This window comes from Parus major, chromosome 5, assembly GCF_001522545.3.
Source record: "Parus major isolate Abel chromosome 5, Parus_major1.1, whole genome shotgun sequence".
Lineage (NCBI taxonomy): Eukaryota > Metazoa > Chordata > Aves > Passeriformes > Paridae > Parus > Parus major.
The window spans coordinates 3,091,126-3,112,434 of NC_031774.1; the positions used below are offsets into that span (position 1 = coordinate 3,091,126).

General features: G+C 40.5%; 1 long non-coding RNA gene across 2 annotated transcripts; it reads right to left on the minus strand.

The window, feature by feature from the left end:
* Positions 1-5,997: 5,997 nt before the first annotated feature.
* On the minus strand, positions 5,998-11,601 carry LOC107205317. Of its 2 annotated transcripts, XR_001521927.1 has the most exons (4): positions 11,560-11,599; positions 10,860-10,931; positions 7,058-7,307; positions 5,998-6,165 (listed from the first exon to the last, which is right to left on the minus strand). It is a non-coding gene; the product is annotated as an uncharacterized LOC107205317 (long non-coding RNA). The 2 variants fall into 2 exon arrangements; XR_001521928.1 differs by lacking the exon at positions 10,860-10,931 and having other exon boundaries at positions 11,560-11,601.
* Between the last annotated feature and the right edge of the window lie 9,708 nt (positions 11,602-21,309).

Consider the following 21,309-nt stretch of genomic DNA (forward strand, 5'->3'; position numbering starts at 1 on the left):
TCAGCCTGAGGAACTCCACGTTTAAAGAGGTTTAGAAAGGAAAATCCACTCATGCACCTTCCTTTTTGAGATGGAAACATGGTAAGAGATAGAGGGAATCTGCAGCCATTGAAACTGCCAGCTTAACTGTTTTTGACCATATAAGCTAATAAACTAAGAAAATATTATATTATAAGCTAATAAATATTATAAATATCTATATATAAATATAAATATTATATTAAATTTAAATATAAATAAATTATGATATAATATAATATATAAAATATAAATATTTTATATAAATATATAAAAATATAATATTATAAGCTAATAAAAAAAGGTCCAACTGTGACCTTTTTTAAGCTTGTTCCAAATATAAAGTAGATCCTGGAGTCTGAAGCAAGCCCATGAAGTTCTAAAATCGTGGCTCTGTAAACTGAATTCTTCTGAAGTACAGATAAACTGGTAGTATGCACCATCTAAAATGTGATTATGAGCTGTTTTGTTTTAATCCACGTGCACGGTTCAAAAGGCCAGACATCACCACGGAATCTCTCCTGTTATTTTTGGGCTCTCCTGTGTTATGGTTGTCTGATCACCTGGAATTTGGTCTCAGTTCTTTTTCCATGGGTTTGGCTTTTAAGAACAGACACATTTCAAGAAAAATCCAACAAGTTGTAAAGTGCACAGAGGCTGAGGACAGTGATTGCTTTTAGACTAGAGTAACTGAAAGGACCTAAACATCTTGTTCCAAGGGCTGGGATTGTTTAATCTAAATACAGTGTGTCCAAGTTATGGGTAATGGAAAGAGCAGAGCTTGGTGTTGGTTGTTGGGTAAAAGAGCCACAGAGAAAATAGAGGCACTTTGGGTCATAATAACCCTTAGTAACTTTCTTGCTGAGACCAGCTGTTGCTAAACTACTGAGAATTGAGAGGCAAACAAAACCAAAAGTGGAGAAATGGTGCTCTTGTTTAAGTCCAGTAATTAATTTGATAAATAAGGAGTGGAAGAGGGATTCTCTTCTGCTGAAGATGCTGACACTTTGATTGCCAGCTCAAAATTTTAACTGGTGTTTTTCTTCCCTCTGTGGTTTTTGCTGTAAGAAGTTTTTCCTAACATCTTTTCACTCAGTAAATATAGGCACCCTTTGTTTAAAAAGTGCCTGAGGATAGAGTAAAAATTTCAAGGGCTTAATTTCAAAATGTATATGGCTGTTTAAACGATCAAATACCTCTGGTGCTGAAAGGAGTGTGTGTCTCCTCTGTTTCACAGTACTGAAAATTTGCCTAGGGGCTCATAGATGGCCATCTAAATAATGTCAGATTTTTAAAACCAGAAACTGCTTAATCCTTGAGGAAATTTATTTATCTTGGAATCATTCCTAAAAATGTTTTTGAAAATAGAATGAAATGCCAGAATGAAAGAAGTACATTTTGTGTAGCTGTGTATTGGTAGAAACTCAGGCTGCTGATGTAGAAATATTAGAAGGCCAGGGAGACCTGTGCTGAACTCCTGCAAGTCATAAAAAGTAGTGTTATATACACATAAATGCAGAGAACATGCGGTTGTTTGAGGAACTGTGGATGTGGAAACACTGGGGAATGTGACAGGATTTAATTACACTTTTCAGCCTCTGCAAATAAACTGCTCAAAGGTAGTTTGATGCTGCAGTCCCAACACTTGTGGTTGGTTTTGGTTTCTGTCTCACAGGGATGCACTTCAAGGTTGATGGAAGACTGAAATAGTGAGAAGCTACAGAACAAGACTTTAGGGAGGATCCCTCTCCCCTGTCTCCTGCATGTCCTTGGCTACTTGTTGCTCATGCCATAGGAAAAGTGTATTCTTAACTTAGTTACTCTTTTGGTGCAACTCATTTTGCTTAAATACACATGAAAATATAAAGAGCTGAGATTTCCCATCTTTTTTTTCACAAAAATCACCTCTTTTGTCACTATTACTCTAAATCAAATTAAAATTTGATTAAGGAATGCATTAATTTGGTATGGTGGATTTATCATACTTGCAGGAGTTTGGGTGTGTGATGATTATGATGATGTTTACAATAAGAATAAATTTTTTGAGACATCTCACTTCTTTGGTATTTTTTCTGTGCACTAATCTTAAAACTTCTATAGTACAATGAAACATAATACACTTCTGCTCCAGAGGAAAGCACATCAGAGAAAATGTAATACATCTACTGTTACAGCTCTGGCTTCTCTCATTACAGTACCAGACTGAAATGAGAGATTAAAAAGTTGATGTTCTGGTGGGATATAGACATATTCTTACTTTCTTCTTACAGCAAAACCAACTTTGATGTGTTCCTTAACACCTGCCAGCTCTGTTCCTTGCTGCAGTGTGTCACCACCAGGGTGACATCTTTACTGAGTGACAGAAGCATGTGCTGAATGAGTTTAGTGGGTACCAGGACCTCATCTGCTGTGGCACTGGAGGAGTACTGCCATAAACTGAAATGCAAACTGTGTAATGCACAGTATTTGGATAATGCTGGTTAGCTTTACAGTGAAGCAAAGGATTAAAACTGAAAACATCCTATATCCTTGCTTTGTAAGACTGCCAACAGAAATAAGAATGTATTTTTCGTTGGGTTTGGGGTTTTTTTTGGTGTTTTGCTTTGGGTTTTTTTAATGTATTTCTGTGTAGGGTTGCCTAATTCAACTCTGATTGATTTAACCAAGGCCCCATTAAAATGGATTTCACTCTGGGTCACCTGGTGTTTAAGATTCTTAAACTCACTAGAGATTGAGAAGTTGAGGAGGACCACAGAAGGAATATTTTCAGTGTGCCTCTCTCAGGGGCTCTGCAGCCAGCAAATGATTGTGGGCAGATGGACAGATATCTTGGACAGAGCCAGATAAGATGGGAAGGGACAGGGAACCTTTTTATTAGTGGCAGGAAACCTACTACTATCAGTCAAAACTATGTACAGGTCTCCAGAGAGAACAGGGAGGTAAAAGTACCATCACATCCATGAAAAAGCATCCCTCCTCTGCTTGTTTCCTGCTTAAAAGTGTGAAAGTGTTAAAACTCTTTCTCTTGTTTTCTCCAGTTGAGGTATGAGGTTGTTTTGCTGGAGTTCTTAAGCCTCAGTAAGGCAGTGAAATTATTCAGGCTGGAATAAGCATTGTCCACAACTCCACAGCACCAGCTCTCACTGAGCAGTTCACTTACCTTAAGAAATCTAGAATTTACATAATCAATAGGTATTTGCAGCTCTGATTTCCTTCAAGACACTGGTTGTAGGTATTACTATACAATGTTTGAAATATTTCAGTACTGGGGATTTTAAAGATCAATTTTGCTCTGTCTAAAGATTTGGGATTTTAAGTAGATAAGATAGTAGCTGTTTTAACATTTAGTGTGAGATGTTCTACAGTCATATTCATCCTTTGATTTGTGTTCAGATAATAAAATACCCTTTTTCTTTGTACAAAAGAGAAAACATTAAGGCTAAATAAAATTGACCAGATATGACTTAAATCTCGACTTCTGGTATCTTGGAAATCTTGGGGTAACAAGTGACCAGCAGGCACCAGAGCACTGTAAAGCAGCCTTCACATGCCTGTGAAATAGGCAATGTCAGTATTTGGAATAACTCATTTAATTTCTGTAAATTGTTTTGTATGGCTCTGCAGGCTGGGTAGCACTGAGGATTTGTCTAATATTCAACTTGGTTGTCAGAGTGATCATCTTTTGTGGCTCAGGCAGGCTCTGTTTGAGTCTGGTATGGCAAAAGATGTAGCAATGCCACTGCAGAGCCTGGTCCTCTCCATGCCAGGCCTGAGCAGTCCTACCTGCTGGAAACAGTCATGGGAGCAGCACTGTTGTGTTATTCCTCTGTTTTGTGTGAACTATGGACTGTGTCTCTTCAGAGTTTTTCTGACAAAATGAGTAATTTCACTGAAATGGAATTGTTGCCAAGAAAGATTCAGCTAGCTGAGGCTCCTACTATACAGATTTGGGGTTAAGGGAAAAAAAAGTCCTTTGACATATTCCAATCCTTAGATTTCTCCCTTTTCCATTCCACTGCTGAAATGTTGCTTTCACTTGGACGAAGGAGGTGGAAATCTAATGGAAACATTTCAAAAGGATGGAAAACAAACCTTCCTTCTCCCCAGCCAATCTGTTCTGCTGTGTGCACTCAGCCTGTGAACACTCTTCCCTCCAAATTTTCATCTCCTTTTGTGGAAGGAAAAATGTTTGTACTCTTAAATGCTGACAGGTTAGGACAACTGTTTCCCTTGCTGCTCCCCCTGTGACTGTGCAGCCCTTGTTGGAGGGTCAATAATGCTGGGATGGCAGCCAGAACTGAGGCAATTCAGAGGGGCTCTGCTGCAGTGGCCTGGTGAAGGAGCTGCTCTGAGATGCCTTTGTTTGGCTGTCATCAATGTGCCATTGTTTGCCAGGATAATTGCCCAGTTAATGCTAACTGGTGGGATAGTTATATAAAGCTCATGTCCAGTGTAAACAGGAAACAATATACTTTATTTATCTTTCCTAGTCATGGAGTTCCCTTCTGTCAGCCTCCTAGGACTGGCTGGTAATTATTTGCTGGCAGAGAATCTGGGGTGTCAAATTAACATAAGGGGTATGGCATCAAAAACCTAATCTCCCTTATTATTCAGGTGAAATCTCTGGGTTTAGGACCTAATTGAAAGGCTGAGAGAATTGTTTTTTTTCAGTCTGCATAAGAGAAGGCTTTAGGGTGACCTAATTGCAGCCTCCCACTACCTGAGGGGAGCCTACAAGAAAGATGGGATATTTTACAAGTAGATATATGGAAGAAATTCTTTACTCAGAGGGTGGACCAAGCTGCCCAGAGAATTTGAGGCTGTCCCATCCATGGGAATGCTGTTGGTGTGGTGGTATCTCAGCAAATATGCTGCATTGTGGACAGGCCTAAAGACAGCTCTGGCTAGTGTTGTTGTCTCCTGGTGGCATGGTGGGACAGTACAGAACAGAAATTCACCGTGAGGATTGCCCTCTGCAAAATTACAATGCCTCACTTTTAAGCTCCTGACATGTCTCTGGAGGTTTTCATCAGCCAGACATTGGCACAGTATTGTTTATCCTGAGGAGATCACAGCTTGAAGGGATTCTAGGACATTTGAGTTATAACAAAGGGGGGTATTTTATGCACATTTGGGGACTTTAAGAAATACGTTGACTAAGGAGTCAACACTTTGGTCAGGTCCCAAGAAGAGCATATAAAAAACCTTTTTTGTTAAGATAAATTTCAGTTCTGCAGAAGGGTGAGAGAGGGAGGGGAAATTGGTTGTTAAAGTAATTCCTGTCAGATACCTCTGCTATCTTTCTGACCTGCCCATTTCCTTTTGTTTTCCGATGGTTAAAAGATCTCTTGCCCCTGCCACCTCCCTCTGAACTCATCACACCAGTGACATTCCTTTCCAACCTTCTGTTTTCCTTCATTTTTAGCCCTTGGCATCCTTTTTCTTTCTGGTTGCTCTGTCTTCTGTCCCTTCCTGCCCATCCTCTATATCCATTATAATGTTGTTTAGTTTTGATTCTTGTTCCCCAGTTGCAGGGGAATTTTGAATCTCCCCATAATCTCTCATAAAGGAACAGTATCTTGAAGTGTTCACTTTGGTGTCCCTGTAATTAAGGGTTTTATAAAGGTCATTGAAGGTCAGTTCAGTGCCTGAACAATTGTGACTTATGTACAGAACGTTTTCAATTGGTCACACTCATATGACTCCAAAAATCCTGTTGTTAAAGGTGTTTGTAGGATCTGGTGGGCTCTATACCAAATCTGTACTTGCCACAGTCAGGTCCTTCAGCTCTTAAGAGCTGTGTTTGTGATTTGGTTCTTAGCTGATCTTGACAATCATACAGGTTGGCTGTGCTCTCTTCCACAAACAGAAACTAAGTTTGTGTTTAAATATTGGATAAACACTTGCAGGAGAGTTTGTGCATTTTTCTGTCTTGTCAAACACTAACCAGCTTCCTGATGAAGAGGTCTTGCTCCCAAACAAGCAGAAAGGACAACTTTTATTCCAAAGAGAGATATTTTATAAAAAAAAATAATATTACAAGATGAGAATCAGTTTGAAGTGAGAAGAATTCAATTTGTTGCCCATCCATGGGAGGATACTTCTCAGGTTGAAATGTGTTCTGCTAGATGATGAAATATATGATTCCTATATAAGGAAAAATATCAGTTAGCAATGGATCAGGGGTAATTTAATTAGCCTTAGAATCATCCAGTGTAATTGGAAAAAATGTCCTTCATATTCTATCTACACATCTGCATAGCAGCTGCAGGCACAGTTCCCAGGGGCTCAGTCTAATTTGTAGAACTACAGGGGTTGTGCCTGGCTGTAGAAAAGCTCTATTAGTTTTGCCCATGTTGAGAATTTAGGTTTGATGCTGTCACATGTTTTTGTTTTTTTTTTTTGTGCTGTTAGGTATTTTTTGGGTCTATAGTTAACTCTTTGGAGATATTTCCCTTAAAGCAAGGCAACTATAGTGTTGTCTAACAGTTTTGTACCATTTCCTCTCCAAGTTTCTAAAAATAGTGTTAGATGAACTGTGAACTCAGTTGGATTTTTCCCTTTCTGTCCCTTAATTGCATTCAGAAATCAATTCTTCCATTTGTGGAAAGTAGTAATTCTCACCAAAATTGCAGTTGACAGAACTCTGTGTATGAAGCATTCAGAGAAGACTTTATCAGCCAAATTAAACCCTGGACATTATTTTACAGCATTGTGTCTGTGACAATGTTTGAATTTGGGCAGGACACCAAACACGAGGCTTCACAGCAATATTTGTCAGCCTCAGCAGCAGCCTGCAACTCCCAGCACAGAAAATCTCAAGGCTCTGTCCTGAGCACAGTAAATCAGCAATGGCAGGGCCAGGTGAAATCTACCTTATGTTTGTGTTCATGTTCTGCATGTGAAAAACATCAGAGGAAAGAAAAGAGAAGAAGGGAAGGGAAGGGAAGGGAAGGGAAGGGAAGGGAAGGGAAGGGAAGGGAAGGGAAGGGGCGGGAAGGTACGGGAAGGGAAGGGAAGCACTGTTACATTTCTGCACCTTTGGACAGCATATCTGCTGTCTGTGGTCTGACTTTACTGGAGCTCCTTGGCAGACTGGCAAGCCTTAGAGAAGAGAGCCACTGACTGAATAACCACTATCATATCCAACTTCTGTTGTCCTCTTCTGTCTGTTGTCTAAACACTGAGATAGCTCTGCTCATCCATTCCAACCACTGCTGCCAGTTTCATGTCAAGCACATGAATTTGTAAGTGGGAAAACATGGCCCTTTTGGGAATTCCTCTGTCATCTGGTGAGAAACATAATGAGGTGATTTTAAAATTATTTGGCTAAAGTTCTGGATTTGCTACTGGGAAAAAATTGCAGCTGGGATGAAAACACTTTTTGCCAGGCGAGATTTGAAAACACCAGTTTGTAAACCTAAGCCAATTCTTTTCCTTTTAGATCTGTTTCATCTTAATCTGTGCTTATCTCTGTGACACTACTTTCCCAGTGCCCTGACTCACTCCTGCTGTAGGGCCTGGGTTCACTGGAAGAGCCACATCTTTCTTGCCACTGTGGCCACTTAACCCAGTTTGTATCACAGGAAACATATCCCAGTGGAAAGTATAGTCCACAAAGATGCTTGGCAGAAAAATGCAGAAATGGGATTCAGGCAGACTTTATGAGGTGAAAACTGGATGTTTTCTAAGGAAAATATTTAAACATTTAATGGCATTTTGGCCCATATTTAAATATATCATACATCTATATCTGTATCTATATCTACATCTATCTATCTAGATATAGATATAAAGTTCTCTTCCATTTTTGAATATGCTGGTTTGAAAGTAAACCAGTGGGGAAAATGAACTCAATATAAATGAGATATAATATAATATAATATAATATAATATAATATAATATAATATAATATAATATAATATAATATAATATAATATAATATAATATAAATACCTTGAGAGGGGTTTCAGGTCAGTTGCAATAAATGCAATGATACAGAAAAGCTGTTTTAACCCACAAATTCAGAGTACAGCCTGTCAGCCTGTGGGTCAGGGTGGTGGCTACAGTCCAATTAAATAGTGATTGCAGTCCTGTGGAAGTGATGGTTGCAGTCTTGTCAAAAGTGGTGGTTCCTGTGGAAGTTCTGGTCCAGCCCTCGCTCCCTCGAGTGGTGATGCTGGGAGTGTCCCAAGTCCCCTGTTACAAATGCTCAGGTCCCAGCAGGAATGCTCAGTACCTCCCCCAGGGTGGTGAGTTTCTCAGTGGAATGATGGAATCCTGTGAGTCTAGGATATTTTTGGGAGTCCTTGATGGCCCCAGCTCCTCACAGCTGCCTTTTATGCTCCATCATGGCCCATTAGCAGAGATGACCCCCCCAGGATGAGTGGTGTTGCTTCCCCAGAGGGAGTTGTGTTGAGTCAAAGTGGTTGCATTTTGATATTGAATTTCCAATCCAAAGGCAACTTCAAGAAATTACTTTTCATTAACTGCATGTAGACTAATATCTGACATTCATCTGAAATTTGTTGCACAAGATCCAAGTGCATTTCAACTACATTTTCCATACTGATCCTGCTGAAGTAATTGGTTTAACTTAATCTTTAGTGGAGCCAAGAATTCATCTTCTCCTGAGGTCTTTAAGCCCTTTAGCTCTTTCTCACCTTAACATTTGCCCTCTCCCTTTCTCTCTCTAAATTCCTTGTTCTTTTGTCATGGGCTTACTGCATCCATCATTAAAATGCAGCTCTTGCAGCCTTTCATCAGCTTGCAGCACTGCTACATAAACAAATGAAGATAAATATAGAAATTGGGGAATCAAATATCCTAGGGGATCTTACAACTTTGGGTTTAACATTTGAAATATTATCTGTTGGAGAAGGGACAGTCTCAATTTTTGGCAATGCCAGAACCTAGTGCTTCTGTTGTGCTAAATGGTATTTAATGGTATTTAAAAGGTATTTAAAGCTTTTCTGCTTTGAGCCTAAAGATATTTCCTTAATAAACCCCCAGAGAGGTGACACTGGCCTGAGTAACTCACAAATCCAGTTTCTGTTGTTCCCTCAACTCTGGGAGCCTTGGTTGCCTCTGTGGTGTGACCTGTAAAGAGGCTTATCTCCACTTTTCCCCAGTGGAAAGAATGCAGCTCTTTGCACCTGCTTAACAAAGTCTGTGATGTCAGATATTCAACAGCACTTTCGACTTGGCCTCCCTCTAAGGGAGTAACAACACATTGAGTGGCAGGATTATGCAGCTGCTGGGCCAGAGCATCAGAAATGCAAAATAAATTTGCCCAAAGCCTCCCAGGACAGGGGCTCAGTGCTGCTCCCCTTCCAGGGTCTTGAGCCAAGGTCTAGTGAGAGTCTGTTGCATAAACCTGACTTTGTGGAAGTTCTGCTGGACACCCAGATGAAATAGATGCTCATATATCTTAATGAAGAAGAGTCATGATTTCCTGGGGAGCTCTGATGGGGGAAATTCTGGGAAGCACATGTATGAGCTATGTTGACATTAAATAGATTAAACACAGACTCGCCCTGTCCCACTTTGCAGCAACTCTGGAGCCTGCAAACTGCAACAGGGGAATTTCTAAGGGCAGTGAATGCCCTCCAGTGGCATAAAATAGAGTTGGATCAATTTATTTTCCATAATTGTTTTGGAATTGGTGTGTATGTTTCAAGCACAGAGATGTGTCCACTTAGAGAGTGTGCTATTAGCAGTACCAACTTCTTGTCTTGAGGTGCACAACAGCCCACAACAAAGAGCTAAACATCAGGTGAAATCTTTGGCAATAGTTACTTTATATAAGGTGATGCACATTAGGAGACTCTTGCTAACAGATTTGTGTTGCTGAAGGTCACAGGAAATGGACTGTCCAGCTTCATGAACAGGTACAGATGTGTTTGCTGGCAGAAAAAGGGGTATCCATGCTGTCACTAGGCAGAAAAGCAGAAAATGGGAAATGTGGGGTGTGAAAGAGTGAATTTCTTGCACAGAGAGATTTTATGCAAGTGGTGGAGGTTTCTGTTTTGGTTTTGTTTGGTGTTTTGTTTTTTTAAACCATGCTACCATAATGTGCCCAGGCATATTTCTGGGTCATAGAAAATAGGGTTTCTTTGCTAGTTTATAAAATGAAAACATCCCTTATAGCATGTCAAATATTTAGCAGTGTATTTCCATGTTTGTAATAAAGAGGTGTATGGAAATACTGGATGGGAATATGCTCAATCCACCCCATTTTCAAAATTCAGAATGAGATTACAAATAAACAAATAAAAATGAATACAAATAAACAAACAAATAAAAAGCTTTTAAAACCATAAGGCCTGAATACCACCACAGAGCTGACTCCATGTTCCTGTTGGTTGAAGTGGTTTTCCCAGTCTGCACATCACTCCTGGTGTCCCAGCACTGGGGTACTGCCAGGTACTGCAGCAGGGCCAAACATTCATGTTCATGTCAAAAAGTCTGTGTTTGGTGTTGTCTTAGAACAAATAAACATCCATCACATAAGATGGACTTGTAAACAGCTATCCTGTATCCCAGATCCACGTGCACCTATGTAATCATGCTGTTAGTCACTGGTTTCTTTTTCTTGTTTCATCTTTTAGCTTGTTTTGACACACCTAGTGCCCAGCCTATTCTCAGTGTGGGGCAGCAGCCTGGATGTTGAAAACCAGCATCAAGAAAAGAGCCCTGCCCAGCATGTTTCACTCTGAGACAGCACAGATTTTAAACATCTGGAAATCCCAGTACCATGAGCATCTTGAAACCAAAATTAAGAAGTGCATTTTATTTTATTATTTTTTTGCCATATAAAGCTCAGTTCTCATGTATTCACCTGAGAAATGACTGATGCTGATGGGTCTTTTCTCTCTGATTACTCTTGGCCTTGGCTCCAAGTTTGGCTGCTCTGTCATGGAAAAATACTGCTCTTGACCACAGATTTTCCAGTTGCCTTTGATAAAATTACCTTTTGTGGTGGTTTAACCCCAGCCCAGGCAGGGGTATTACTCCCCCAACAGCAGGATCAGGGAGAAAATGTGAAGGGTAAAAAGCTAGAAAAATAGTGGACTGAGATAAAGACAGTTTAACAGGGAAAGCAAAAGCCACACACACAAGCAAAGCTAAACAAGGCATTAATTCACTGTTACCCATCAATCAGCCACCTCCAGAGGGGCCCCATCACAGGTAAGGTTTGGGAAGACAAACACCATCACCCCAAATATCCCTCTCCCCCTTCCTCTCTCTTGTCACATGGTCTGGAATATTCCTTTGGTCACTTTGGGTCACCTGTCCTGGCTGTGCCTCCTCCCACCTCCCCATGCACCCCAACATCCCTGCTGAAGGAAGAGGAAGCAGAGAAGGTCTGGGGTCTGTGTAAGCCCTGCTCAGAAATAACAAAATCATCTCTATATTATCAACTCTGTGTTCAGGACAAATCCAAAACACAGCTCCGCACCAGCCACTGCAAAGAAAATTTACTCTGTCCCAGGAAAACCAGCACACCTTGTTATATGTATGTCATGGGGTAACTTTACCTTTAAAATAGCTTCAGGAGCTGGGAGGAAGTTGAAGCTGCTGGAGGCTGATGGGAGTCTTTTCTTGTGACCAATTATCAGTCATTTCTAAGAATTGACAGCAGTTTTAACCATTCAGAAGTGAGATCAACCTGTGAACACCCCCTTAAGATGTAAAGCCAGGGTTCTCTTGTTGTCTTTGTGTTTCCAGCTTCTGTAGAGGTAACAGGCTCTGTCGTGGCCTCCTCCCCCGCTCCAGGCCGGACAAGGCTGCAGAGGGCAGGGGGAAAAGAAACGGAGCCGGCCTGGCTTGGTTTGTAGTTTCTGCCACTGATCTGAAACCTGACACCATCAACATCTGCAACTTTCCCAGACTTTAACTCTTTTACTACCTAAATAAGACTTAAAGATTACTCCTTTTTCCCAGAGAGACAGAGAGAGAGACAATCAACATGAAGAAGACATCATAAAAAGACATCATAAAACATAAAAACATCATAAAAAGACAGTGAAGAAAAGAGTTAAGTTTTAGATAGGGAAGAGAGAATAAGGAGATGCTTTATAAGCTGAAATATTTTTCTGTTAAAGCTATGGAGATGGACAGTAGTGTTCTGAAAAAGCTCCTTTAATTCATGACAGTGTATATTAGGAAGAATAGAGTGTTCGAAGTGTGGATTTTGAGCAAAAAGTGGAGTAATTGTGATACAGTGAGGTGCTGGAAGAGAGGGGAGAGAAGTAATAATTGAAGATTTGAGGCTGCTTGAGGCAAAGAGAAAACTTCTGTTTCCAGGAAAGCTCACAGAGACAGATGAAGAGAACTTCTGCCTTTAAATAACTCATCCTTAAAAATGACATCCCTAGACTCATGGCCCCTAACACACCTCAGAGTGATGGGAAATAGGAGGAAGAAATCTGATGACAGATTTCTGGGCAGCAGGCATCAGAGAAATAGAAAGTTATAACAGAAATGGTTTTCATGTGAGAAACTCCATAGATTAGCAGAAGAAGACTTCTGTTTCTCTACAAAGGCTGATGAAAAGATTCTAGCAGGAATTGGGACTGTTTTAAACACCAAAGTTCCAAAGTTTTTTGTCTCTATGTTGTCATGTGAACAAGAGAATAGTTGGGGAGTGGGAGGAAAAGGGGTTTTCTGCAAGTTTTATTTTGGTGTTCTTATTCTTGTAGTTTTGTTAGTAAACTTTCTTTATTCCTTTTAAGCCTGTTTTGCTCCTGTTCTAATCCGTATCTCACAGCAAGAAATAAGTTTTCTAGTAATTTTTTAGTTACTGCTTTAAAACCATGACAATGTAACATTTAAATTAAGCCTTCCAAATAAAAAGATGGTACCCTGAGGTCTAAAGTAAGCACTAAAATAAAGTTTGGGTGATACAGCAGTTTCCTTTTGGAAAAGAGATCATTGCTGCATGCTCAATATTAATATTGGCACAAGTAAAAAAAGTCATTTGTACTTTAAATTACCCTGGAAGTTTTCTCAGAAATGCTGCTTTTCCAGGAAGAGTTTTCTGCATTCATCATTATTTGGTGACAGCCCAGGGAAGAGAGAGGTGTGAGACTCCCAGGAACTGTGGCTGGTTTGATGTAGTAATTTATTACTTTTTACTTATTACTTACAGAAGTTATTTAGCATTTCCCACATCTCCTTTGGCACCTCTGTATAACCAAGTACACAGAGTTTTTCTGTTTATGCATTGCTTATGAGGACTGCACTTAAAAGATCTGTAGGATAATATATGTTAAGAGTTTCTTTCATTTATATTTGTTCTCAAGTACACTAAGTGGCCTGACTCCTTCCTGATTTTGTCAGGTCACTGATTTTTACTTTAAATATTTCTTAAATATTTTGCTCAGTTCAGCAAGTAAATATATGAAAAAATATTATATATATAAATGTAAATAGAAATAGAAATAAATATGAATAAAATCTATATATAAAAATATAAAAAAAAAATAATTTTGTTCTAGGAAATGTAGAAATATATTTGATAAATAAAAGAATTACTGAAGATATTAAGTAAAAGCACTGGCCACCCTCTTTTTGATTTAAATGAGTTAGGAAACTCAATAAAGATACTAAGAGTTGTATAGGCATAAGCACAGAAAAAAATATTTAAAAAAACTAATCTCATTACTTTTTTCTTTTTTTTCTTGAGGGTTAGTGCTATGGGCATTTCTAAAACACATAAATATATATGAAGAGAAATAATATTATTAGCAAAATTTCAAGGGAGAAAGAAACCCCTTAGTTAAAGAAAAATATCTTTTTTCTGCTTTTTCAGATGGGTTTCCAAAGACAATTTCCACTTTGACCCAAATGATATTTGTTACATTAAAAGTTGTAAGCAAGGATGCTCTTCACAGGATGCTCTAAGAAATCTGATTTCATGTTTACAGGCTGCAGCTAAAAGTTGAGTTTTCAGCTTTCAAACACAAGTTAGAACTGCTCATTCTTCACAACTCAAATAACAGAAGTGTCCAAGAAGTAATTCCTGTTGACTTTCCTGTTGAAAACTCACGTTTTCAAACTTCATCAGTCAGCATTGCCTCATGCTTGTGTGCACTTGTGTGCAGACAGGGTGGCAGGCTGGAAGACATGAGCTCCTGTTGACAAGAATTACTCAGAGAAAATGGTACATATCTGCTAGGATAGTCATGTTTAACCAGAGAAGTGTTGTTGGACATCATCTCTCGTTTGAAATCAAGCGCTGCAGTTTGTTCAAACAGAATTTTGGTGGCTTTTTGTGAAATCCTGCTGTGCCATCAGTCCTGGCCTGGCTAGAGTGGGTGAAGAAGTAAAATTAGAAAAAATCCACAGGAATCTTTGCCTTGTTTGGTCCCAAGGATGCTAAGCTAAGGGCTTGTCCTCTAGCATCCACCTCCCAAGGAGAGTGATGTCCTCTCACAGATCCATCCATTGTTGAGACAGAATCAGGAATACTGCAGGATTCCTTAAATATACTGTGTGTTTGTCTTCCCTGCACTGGTGACAGCTGGGATCAGTGAGGTCTGAACAAGTTTTAGTGAGTACTTATTTGTATTTCTAGCCAGCCTCAGGGTTGTGCTGGGACCCTGGTGCCAAAGGTTATGTTGACCCAGAAAGGAACTGGAACAGATCCAAACTCCTCTGCATCCAGCTCTGATCTATCCAAATTAATGGGGCAGCTGCAGCGATGTTGAGTTTTGAAGACACGATTTCTCATTCCTGATTTAATGTCTGTGCTTAATACTGTCATGTTTTATGGTGCTTCTCCTGCCCTTTACTGAGCAGTGCTGTGATCCTTGCACAAGTCCTTGGGTCTGCAGGCAGGGGCATGTGAGGGATTTTGAGTGGTGAGAGGAAGGTATTAGATGTTTTAGACCTTCCTTAATTTTTCAATTTTTTTTATTTTTAATAGTCATAAATAGACCCTGGAAAGGAAAGGAATCCATGAGCTCATGCTCCTTCTATATTCAACAACCGTATTTGAGAGAGCACATTTCCCTGTACAGGAGGAGAAGCGAGGTATGTGTTTATGAGCAAGGCAGCAGAAAATGTGAGCTCATCACATCTCTCCTTTCTTAAACAAGAGCCTAAAAATACTGCCAAAATCACTCACTGGGAACACAGAATACATCTCCTTGGCCACATGAAAGCTGACTGGAGCTATGCCTCTGTCCAAAACATTTTTAGATTTATATGCCATGGATTCCTGGACATATGCTGATTCTGTGAACAAGTCTCATCCTCATGGAATATGCTGTTTCTGAACGCTCTCCTGAGTCAAATATAAAGGAATGACAGGCTTTCTACTGCATCTGATTCCCCTGGGGAGTAAGCAGCAACATGCCCTTGCCCTTCAGAGCAGAGAGCAAATTGCTGAGGGAGCTCCAAGTGTAGAAATAGCAGTGCTTCAAAATGAGGTATTAATTTAGGAGCCTGGTGGCACCACTCATGAAGACAACCTCCCTGTAATTTGTGCTCAAGAATTATCTCAAGGGGAAATCCATATTCTTACCCATATTTAGGCTGAGAGAGATACTGAACAAGCTTGCTGTGTTATCAAAATATCAGGAAGAATAAAACTCTCTAATATTGTAATTTCAGAAAGCAGGCATTACTTTATTTTGTCATTGGATGCATGGGGGATCACTTCTAACACATGCACACATGCAAAGTTCCAAAGCTGTTATTTATCTATACAAAACATACATACTAATATTCCTATTCATCTGGTATTCTCTTCCCCCTTCACAGAAATCATTTATATATACAAAGCTCTATAGCTTGTATTTGGCCATGTACAGAAAACTTGGGACACGGTCTCAAGAGGGTCTCAGGTGGTCATTTGGGGATAGCCACCACCTCACTCTGTCCTCTCAGGGTCACAACAAGCTGGATCACATCCTGCTGGCTTGACTCCTTGGTAAAGAACCTGTTTGGCAATTTGTGGAACTTTAAACAATGGGTCTCAGTTTCTCTGGTCACAACTGTGATACTGCAATCAGTATTTTGAGTATTTATGTCAGGTGTACACTCCAAGCCACCATGAGACCAGGAAGATCACTTTACCTTAGTCGATCTCTCACAAGATCTTGATCTCATCACATTCCCAGAAATTTCCTCTGAATTCCAATAAAAGCAACAGAACACCTGACACCTGAGGGTCCATTTTGTCCTGATTTCAGGCATGGTTCTGCACCTTAGTTCTTGTAAAAAGGAGATGGCTTTGTGCTTCAGCTGGTGTTTGTATCGCTGCAGCTACGAGGTTGCAAAGGCTGAGTCCAGAGAAAGAAATTCAAAAAACCAAGTGGAAATCTACACAGGTTAAATCCCAAATAATAGGAAAGGAATTCTTCACACAGTGGGTGTAGCCAAAAGCAGAGTGTGAGATACATGGGGTTACCCATCTGTTTTATCATTTTACTCAAAAAGAACTAATCTTCCAAAGCAAAATCTGGAGATGAGTGAGGTGCACTAGGGGACACAATGTTTTGCTGTCTTTCACTGATGCTCATTTTCGCTTTGAGAAGCTGTGGAATTGCCATCCCTGGAAGTGTTCAAGGCCAGAATGGACAGGGTTTGAAGTAACCTGGTTTAGTGGAAGGGGCTTGGAGCTAGGTAAGCTTCAAGGTCCCTCCCAACACAAAGCATTCTATAATTCTATGGTAGATACTCATTATACAAAAAAAAATTTATGTTTTTTAAAAATTAATAATGATGCAAGTAATGATAATTATTAAAAACAAGCAAAGCACATAATTATAAATAAAAATATCTTGGTTCCACCCCGGACAGAGTGTTTATTTTTGCAGTAGCTGGGAGGAAGGTTATTTGCCACCACCTGATGTCATTGCCGGGTGTGAGGAAAAGGGACTTTATTCTGGGGGGAAATTGGTTCCTTCTGGTCAAGAAAATGTGGTGGAGAGAGAGGTCTGGTATTTGTTTATTTTTGGGGGCTTTCTGTGTAAATAATTTTTTCCTATACATTTTCTCATTAGTCTTGTTGCTGTTAATGTTAATTTTTTTTGTTCTTTCCAGTAAGTTGTTTTTATCTCAACCCATGATCTTTGTCTTCTGTGCCTGCAGCTGGAGGGGAGAGGGGAAGCAATGAGTGGTTTTAGCAGGAGTACTGAATTGGAGAATTCCATTCCTAAACCATGACAGCCTTAATTGGTGTCCAGTGTGGGTCATGAAGGGTTGAGATAACAACAGATCTGCCCAGAGCAGGTTGGAAATAAGCTTGATCTAAGTATTTGCTGTACTAGGTGTGTCTCTGTTCTAAAAGCATGGGTACGTGAGAGGAGGAACAATCACTGCAGGAAATTCTTCAAGGATAAATGCTGCTCCAGTTCCCATGGGGCAAGTCCTCAGGTCCTCAGGCAGAATAAAAGGGCTGCTGATGTTACTTCTGATCCTCTCAAAAGGATGTCCTGTTCATATCTACAGGAAGTGAGCAATGAGTTATGACCAGAACTAGAGAGACCCTGCCTCCAGGCAGGTGGGGAAAAGGGAACTCAGATCTATTGGACTGTGTGGATCCAATGGTTTGGCAAATCAGACCCACAAGAGTGTAAGGCTTGAGTTGACACTGGCACACAATGTCCCCTGATGCCACCAGGATACCTAGGGGCAGAATCCATCTCTGTTCCTGGGGTGACAGGGGGATCCCAAGAGCTGCCTGTACTGGAAGTTGAAGTGATCCTGGTTGGGAGTGAATGGAAAAACATTCCATTGTGACTGTCCCAGAGGCCCTGTGCATCCTTGGCATAGATTATCTGAGGAGAGAGTATTTCAGGAAGGGCATTGCTGGGCTTTTGGGATAGCTGCTGTGTAGACAGAGGGAATTAGACAGCTGAATTAATACCTCATGTGGTATCTCAGAGGGCCCTTCTGCTGTGAGATTGTTGAGGGTGGAAGAACAGCAGCGCACCATCGACAGCACTGCACCAACCGGGACCCTGTAACCCCCACCAGGGGATTTTTCATGAACTGCAGAGCCAGAGTGGTCAGCAAGATTCTCTTATGCTTTAAAAGTCCCAAATTGCCAGTGCCCCAGTCCAGTGGAGGGTGGAGACTGACTGTAGACTGCTGTGGCCTGAATGAAGTCACAGCATCACCGAGTGCTGCTGTGCTGGACGTGCTGGAGCTTCAGTACAAACTGGGGTTCAGGGAAGAAAAGTGGTCCCACCATTGACTCTGCTGATGTGTTTTTCTCCATTCCTCTGGCAGCAGAGTACAGGGCACAGTTTGTTTTCACCTGGGGGGTGTCCAGAACACCTGGAACTGACTGCCCCAGGGGTGGAAACACGGTCCCACTGTTTGCCATGGACTGATCTGGTCTGCACAGGAAAAGGGTGAGGCTGCAGAACACTTGCAATAACATTGATGACATCATTATGTGGGGCAACACAGCAGAGGAAGTTTTTGAGAAAGGGGAGAAGATACTTCAGATCCCCCTGAAGGCTGTTTTTGCCATGAAACAAAGCAAGGTCAAGGGACCTGCCCAGGAATTCCAGTCCTTAGGAATAAAATGGCAAGATGGATATCATCAGATTCCAATGGCTTTGGTTAACAAAATAGCAGCTGTGTGAGCAACAGTAAATTGAATGTTACAATGGACTGTCAAAAACCACACTGAAAACACTGGGTGATGGGACCTGCAAACACTGGGATCTGCATTTAGTGAAGGCCACTTGCTTAGTTTACACTGGAGCTCTACCAGTGGAGATGTCCCTGCCAGAGCAAAATCTCCGTGTGCTGTAGAAAAGGACAAAGATTTCATGGTGCATATGAAAAATGTGTCAGGGAAGACAGTTTGGATTAGTCCTGCCTCAAGCAAAGGCAAGCTTGTGGGATTACTTTTGCTCAAGGACCTGGGTGCACTTGGTAGGTAATGCAGAGGGACAGAAAACACAATGTGTACCTGAAGGGGGTCTGATTTTTGGATGAGGACAGTCTGTAATGTTGAATTGCACATATAATATTGGCTGCTGAATGACACTGCCACTGTAGGTGATAATTTCCATGGACAGTGAGTATGGGCTGCTCACCAGGTGTGAGTTCCTGATGCAGCCACCAACCAACAGCCCACCAGCTCTGCTAACCTGGGAAACATCTGTGATGCACAAAACCCACAGTCAAGGACTAAGTAAACTAAAAACACATCTTGGAGGAACAGCCATTGGCTGTGGAAATCACACCTGCTCTTGTGTATATTTATATGTATATGTAGTTGGAAGGAATAGGATCTGAGCATGAATAGAGATGTACAGGATGCTCTCCTGATTCCACCTGGGACATGTTTATTTTTGCAGTAGCTGGGAGGGAGGTTATTCTATAACACCTCACATCATTGTGGGGGCAGGGAAAAGGGACTGTCTTCCAGGGAGAAGGGGTTTTTGCAGGTTAAGAAAATGTGGTGGGCAGAATGGTCTGGTATTTGCTTATTGCCAGGGGATTTCCATGTAAATAATTTCTCATACATTTTGTCAATATTGTTGCTGTTAACATTCATTTTCTTATCTCATTTTTTCCAGTAAATTATTCTTATATCAGCCTGTGATCTTTGCCTTTTGTGCCTTCAGTTGGAGGGGGAATGGGGAGCTGCATGTGGTTCATCCTTTTGTTTACCAGATGCACTTGACACCAATGAACAGGAGCCTTGGGGCTACCCTGAATTGCCATGACTGCTGAAGATCCTTTTAAGTAGCCAGGGAAAACAGAAGCTTCTGCAGCTGCTTTTCTTGTTTCTCAGCACCATCCTGCAGCAGCTGTTACAGGAGACTGGGGGATGCAGCTCTCCCTCTCTTGTGATCCCAGAAGAAGCTGCCAATTTGGACCTCACAGCTCCAGCACTGGGGACTGGAAAATGGCCTGAATCCATCTCTGGTACCTCACCCCATGTCCAATAATGAGATTGGTTTCAGTAGGAACTCCCCAAATAACTGTCCTGTCTATGTTCTAGATAATTTTTGATACTATGGCTATTTTCAAGAAGTGATTTAGCTAATTCCCTATCTTTTCAACTTTAATCAGATGTCACATAGAAAAATAGGTTTCTTATGAAGAGTTATGATTTATTTTCCTTTAGTTTTTGTTTTGGTGGGGGGTGAGTTTTTTGTTTGTTTACTTAAAAAGGATATTTTTGTGTTTTTTCTGCATCTTACTCTTTACCATCTATTTTGTCCTATTGGATTGGCATAACAGGGTGAGGGATGCTTTGCTATAAGTTTGAAATGTGTGTCTAAAATATGTTACGTTAGATTTTACCAAAAGTGATTTCAGATTTCAAACATGAAACTTCGAACTCTGGACTTGCCCTGACAGCTGGCTTTATGAAGGTGTAGATTAAAGTAAAAACCTCATTTGTCTTAAGGAGAATTTGAGACAAGATCACTAAGTAAATTCTCTAATTTGTGACAGAGAAAAATACAGTACAGAATAAATACATATTTTTCATCCAAAACTAGGCATGTGATGGAAGGCTGCATTTGATTTGCTTTGAATTTACAGAAGTGTGACCTTATCAAAGCCAAGAGAGCCCAAATGTGAAACAGGATTTCATCTACCTTTATGCCTCTGGGTAAAATGATTCTGTGTGTATGTAGATACACTAAAACCATTTTAGATCTATCTGGACATATACACACATATATATATATGTGTATGTATATCTATAAAGATATGTATTTATATATCTATATATATGTATCAATATATTTCAACTTGCAAAGCTGGGCAGCTAGTCCAGTTTTCTTCCCACAATAGGCATTTGGAGATCTCTCTGGACCATATTATATCTATATTAGCAGCCAAAATTAGTTGTCACATGCAGCAGGTGGCTCAACAGCAGCAGAGTGCTGCCTGTGCTGAAGTGATTCAGAGATGTGAGGGTACTGATCTGCCCGAGATGCTACTCACAGCAAGCTTTAAACAACAGCTGGAAATCTGCTATGTAAAAGATTTAAAAAAGTATACATGAAAAGAGTGCTTTGGGATTGGATCCAATATCCATTCCTACTAAATGCAGTAGGAGAAGAAAGCTAGGACAAAAGAGAAAAGGTATTTGCAGATAGTAAAATGGGCATGTATTTTTTCTGTTTCTCCACCTGTGCTGGATGCAGCCAGCTGCTGACAACAGCCTGGTTAGCTGATATATCATGATCAGCACAAAGCTAACAGAGCATTAGAAATTCTACATTACAACAGCTCAGTGAAATCTTGTCCTTTACCACCCTCTGGGTACAGCCCAAAAGCTTCTTCAGTGCTGTCTT